The following is a 6000-nucleotide window of genomic DNA, read 5'->3' as shown; positions in this document are numbered from 1 at the left end:
GGGTTAAATAAAGTCTCAGTGTGATGGTATATAGTGGTACCAGGGTTAAATAAAGTCTCAGTGTGATGGTAGTAGTGGTACCAGGGTTAAATAAAGTATCAGTGTGATGGTATATAGTGGTACCAGGGTTAAATAAAGTATCAGTGTGATGGTAGTAGTGGTACCAGGGTTGAATAAAGTCTCAGTGTGATGGTATATAGTGGTCTACCAGGGTACTGGGTCCCCCGCAGGGCGTTGCTGTCCCTCCTCAGGCTCTCCATGATGTTCTTCCAGCTGGAGCTGACCACGTCAAACTGCTCACACTCCTCACACAGCTGCTTCCTCATGTCTCCACCCAGGAAGATGTTCTGCGCAGAGAGAGACACACACACACACACACACACACACACACACACACACACACACACACACACACACACACACACACACACACACACACACACACACACACACACACACACACACACACACACACACACACACACACACATTACTATACTTGTGAGGACATCAATATTTTTCATCCATTAAGACCTGAGATACGAATATATATATATTAAAAGATTTGCACACATTTTTAATTTTCAAAAAATAGCAGGTCTACAAGCTCATAGCGCGGCACCAAGTGCCGCGCTATGAGCTTGTAGATCTGCTATTTTTGAATAGCCAAAGAAATGACAAAAAATGACACTTTCCCATTCTTTGATTTTATGAATGTTTTTTTTTTAAATGACATTTCTAACCATAAGACTAAAGCCGGAAAATATCAGATCTAAAAACTGTGGTGAAGAAGTGGAGCTTGTAGATCGGCTATTTTTCGGTGCATGTCACCAGCGCATAACTAAGTGTAAATCAGGCATAACTCCATAACTAATCCCTAAACCTAATTTATGTCTAATCCTAACCTAAATCATCTTGTGAACCTAACTAAAACTCTTTTAAACCATAAAACAACCATTCAGAGCAGGAAAATGGTCCTCACAATGTCTATTTCTCACATTCTACTATACTTGCGGGGACATTTGGCACTCGCAAGTGTAGTAATATAACACAAGCACACACACACACGCGCGCGCGCGAGGGGATATAAAACAGAAAGTGGCAGGAGACACAGGAGGCAGAGTTGAAGCCAAAAGCGAGAGAGAGAGCCAGGAGGAAGAAAGAGACGGACGTGCGAGAAGATGAGGTGTGAAAGTTATGAAGAGATAGACACAGCATGTCAGCCAGAGAGAGAGAGAGAGAGAGAGAGAGAGAGAGAGAGAGAGATAGAGAGAGACAAATCGATGGAAGGGAAAAAGTGTGGAGGAGGAGGAGGGAGGGGGGACGGGGAACAGAGAGAATGTGAGCAGAGTGAAACATGGAGAGAAGTGAAGCAGACGGTTAAAAGCAGAGATGAAAGAGCAGACAGACAGATGGAACCCGGGTGTAGAAGTACTCACATTTTCTTACTTATAGCTCAATAGAGTACCGCAGTGGCGTGCACAGACATTTTGAGGGGCAGGTGCTCAAGTAAATTATACTTTTTTTTGTTTACTTGGTCTGCTCTTTTTTCCCTCAACACCTATACCTCTTTTCAAAAATAGCCGATCTACAAGCCAACAACGCCTCGCAGCGCGAGGCGTTGTTGGCTTGTAGATCTGCTATTTTTGGCTAAAGTTCTCCTCAGAAAAGGGATGCTAGGTTTCGAGTGGTTATGGTAAAAAGAAAAATCATATCACATAAAGATTTGGCGGACCCCCTATAGTAACTCTGAGGACCCCCTAGGGGTCCCGGACCCCCTGTTGAAGACCCCTGCTGTAAACTGGGCACACTTCAAAAGGGCACTTCTGGTCAAGAGGGCAAAGGGCAGGTGCTCTAGCGCCACCTACAGTCTATCTGTGCACGTCCCTGGAGTACCGACATCCTGATGCCACTCCTGGGTTACTGAAGTATTTCTTCTATTTAAAATCCCATAGGGAAATCTTAGATTGCGTCATATAAGAACGTTTTTTTTAAATAAACAAATCAACCTCGCAAGTCTTTCAGGTACATGTGACTCTGTGCCGTTTATGATATGGATTTACATTTGACGTCTGTGTTTGGAGATTATTAAAAAACATTCTTACTCTATCGATAAATTAGTACTTTTTCATCGTCAGTTGATGCTTCATATCCATATGAGTAAAATTGCAGGGTTGATTTGTTTATGTTTGTAACACAGTTCTTATATGATGCGATCTAAGATGACCCTATGGGATTTTCAATGGAAAAAAATAACTCTGTGACCCAGGGAGATAGCGCTCTCTAGTGGCAGTGATGTCAGACATCGGGTCTCTATTATGTGATTTCTTAAGAAAAAAAAATAGCAGATATACAAGCTATACAATTTTCTTTTCCCCATTTCCTGAAAAGTAACAGTTTTGGAGATATGAGCTTTCCACCCGACAGAGATGATAATCACCCGTGCCCACGCAGACGAATGCGGTTTAGGATACACTACAGCTGGAGGAACATCAAGGGCTCACAGCATTGTTCAGGGGATTTAATTATACAGCATCATATCAACAGACAATATGGTATGTTTACACATATCTGCTTGTGCGTCATACACCCTATGTCCTACTGTATAACTGTAAACACAATGAGATTGTGTCAAATACACAGTACAGGTCCATGTGTTCTGTGTTGTTATTGGGATGAAACTGTACCGTACCTATCTATGACTGTGTTATTACTGTTATTATAGCGGCTGGTGTTCATCATATTATTGCTGTAGTAGTAGTAGTTGTTGCTGTTATTATTGTTGTTGTACATCTTGAGTCTCCCTCTCTCTCCCCCTCAACCCATCTCTATTCCTCTCTCTCCCTTCTCTCTCTGTCTCTCCTCTCACTCTGTCTGTCTGTGTGTGTGTCTCTCTCTGTCTGTCTGTCTGTCTGTCTGTCTGTCTGTCTGTCTGTCTCTCCTCTCACTCTGTCTGTCTGTGTGTGTCTCTCTCTGTCTGTCTGTCTGTCTGTCTGTCTGTCTCTCCTCTCACTCTGTCTGTCTGTCTGTCTGTCTGTCTGTCTCTCTCTCACTCTGTCTGTCTGTCTGTCTGTCTGTCTGTCTGTCTGTCTGTCTGTCTGTCTGTCTGTCTGTCTGTCTGTCTCTCCTCTCACTCTGTCTGTCTGTCTGTCTGTCTCTCTCTCACTCTGTCTGTCTGTCTGTCTGTCTCTCTCTCACTCTGTCTGTCTGTCTGTCTGTCTGTCTGTCTGTCTGTCTGTCTGTCTGTCTGTCTCTCCTCTCACTCTGTCTGTCTGTCTGTCTCTCCTCTCTCTCACTCTGTCTGTCTGTCTGTCTGTCTCTCCTCTCACTCTGTCTGTCTGTCTGTCTGTCTGTCTGTCTCTCTTACTGTCTGTCCCCTTCTTCCTGTGTGTGTGTGTGTGTGTGTGTGTGTGTGTGTGTGTGTGTGTGTGTGTGTGTGTGTGTGTGTGTGTGTGTGTGTGTGTGTGTGTGTGTGCGTGTGTGTGTGTGTGTGTGTGTGTGTGTGTGCGTGTGTGTGTGTGTGTGTGCGTGCGTGTACCTCCAGGTACATCCACAGGCGCTGCGTGGTGAGGATCATCTCGATGACCTCCTGCACCTGAGAGAGACGGCGTTCCCAGCGGTCCACTTCGCCCACGAAGGGCCTGACGAAGCGAGACGCCTTCATGCCGGACAGGACCACCTGGTGGTCCTCCAACGTCTGCAACACCTCCTCTGTCCCCCTGGGAGAGAGACACAGAGAGACAGAGAGAGAGAGAGACATGACTCAAAATGTTGCATCATCATTTACAAATCGTACCGTGTACTCCCTACAATACACATATAAATGTTAAAAGTTAACGTTTATAAAAGTTATAAAACTGTCCCTGACCACTTGTACTTCGTAACAGTGTTGATTTTGACAGACATTTTTTATTTAGTTTTAGTCATAGTCTTTTGCATAAAATTCCATTTAGTTTTAGTCACATTTCAGTCATCTAAATCGTTTTTGTCTAGTTTTAGTCGACTAAATATCATAAGATTATAGTCGACTAAATCTAGAGTTGATTTAGTCGACTAAAATGTATTTTGGCGGTGCCTTGTTGGCGTCGTAATGGCTGATTTTATACTTGGTTGCATGCTGAAAATAGCAGATCTACAAGCTCACAACGCGTCGCAGCGCGACGCGTTGTGAGCTTGTAGATCGGCTATTTTCAGAGCGCAACACCCGAGCCGATCAAACATAAACTTATCTTTTAGTTTTACTGGATCTCTTCTCCACTAATCCCTCCCTAATATTATAGTCTAGTTTTTATTTGTTGACGAAATCGCCAATATATTTAGTCTTACTGTAGTTCTAGTCATCATATACATTTTTATTTCGCTTTTATTTATTTTTCGTCAGTGAAAAAAGGTAGTCGACGAAGAATTTTCGCCATAGTTTTAGTCGACGAAATCATTTCTTTTTGGTTAATTAACGACCTATTTCATCATACAAGAGTTTTTTTTCCTGACAATAGTTTTGGATATACAAGGTTTCCGCCCGACAGTGACGACTTCCAGTCACATTCATTAACGCTGTCGCCGAGTGTTTTTTCCAAAAACATTTCATCAACACCTTTCAATTTTGATTGGTTCGTACAAATCATTTTTTTACCATCTCTTGCCCTTTTTGATTCACAAGTAAGAAACGTTTTAAATTACTCTGCTGGCTCCAGGCAGTTTCCTATCCATCTTCCTTGTTTAATTCCTGTCTGACTTAATGCTGCACTATTTTCTTCAATCTATCAATGACTTTCAGTTCAGTCAAAACTTTCTCTTCTGCCCAAAAAATCTCAGACTCGTCTACTTTCACTTCCCTTTTCTGTAGAAAATGCTTGATCTGTTCGGTATCACTCTACTTAAAGGTTGGGACTATAATGTATTACAATCGCATTTAAAAAACCTTATATTAATGTACTTGTTATAAGGCTTCATAACACTCATTATGAATGTTTTTAATAATAATTACTAACAGTTTTTAAGAAATATTATAAGTAATGGTCATAATGCATTATATAAGTTCAATGGAACAGCAAATTATGACTACAATAACTTAGTCAGTTATAAAGTGTCTTTTTTATAAGCTATGCATAACGAAGTGTTACATACTGTAAGTGCATTATGGTGCATTATTAATGTGATCATAATGCATTATAGACCCGACCTTTAAGTAAAGTGTTATCATTTGTTACTCTCCCATAGTTATGTTTTCTTTCCGAATCATCAGGCTATCAATGAACTTTTTTCATTAAAACCACGAAAATGTCATTTTCATTGCGATAGCAACTTAAAGTAATGACTATGTTGGTTTCATTGATCCAAGCCGGAACAACACAAATCGATCGATTGATCCTTAATAAATAGACATTAGCTCTCTAATTGTGCACGGGCCAGCCCACCCATCAGACCACTTAGGTAGTCAGATGGGTGGGCCGCAAACACTTTTAAAGATTTTCAAAGTGGGCCCTGATCCAGAACAGGTTGAGAACAAAGAAGCACTTATAACCACTTTCAACCGGACTTCCCTATTTTGGCCATGTCATTATAAGCCAAAGAGAGAGAGAGAGTTGTCAACTGGTGCAGAGACTAGTACTCTCTCTCTCTCTCTCTCTCTCTCTCTCTCTCTCTCTCTCTCTCTCTCTCTCTCTCTCTCTCTCTCTCTCTCTCTCTCTCTCTCTCTCTCTCTCTCTCTCTCTCTCTCTCTCTCTCTCTCTCTCTCTCTCTCTCTCTCTCTCTCTCTCTCTCTCTCTCTCTCTCTCTCTCTCTCTCTCTCTCTCTCTCTCTCTCTCTCTCTCTCTCTCTCTCTCTCTCTCTCTCTCTCTCTCTCTCACACACTCTCCAGTATCACAACAAGCTTTCCAAACACCAATCAGAGACACAATTATAACGCCATAAACCAGTGGTCCGGGGACCACCAGTGGTCCTTGAGGGGGTTCAGGGGGTCCCCAGACAAATTAATAATTAGGAACCAAATTGACCCTT

Source organism: Gymnoscopelus microlampas, assembly GCF_963454915.1.
Source record: "Gymnoscopelus microlampas genome assembly, chromosome: 19".
Classification (NCBI taxonomy): Eukaryota; Metazoa; Chordata; class Actinopteri; order Myctophiformes; family Myctophidae; genus Gymnoscopelus; species Gymnoscopelus microlampas.
The sequence above is the reverse complement of the archived record's forward strand: the minus strand, read 5'-3'. Positions refer to the sequence as shown.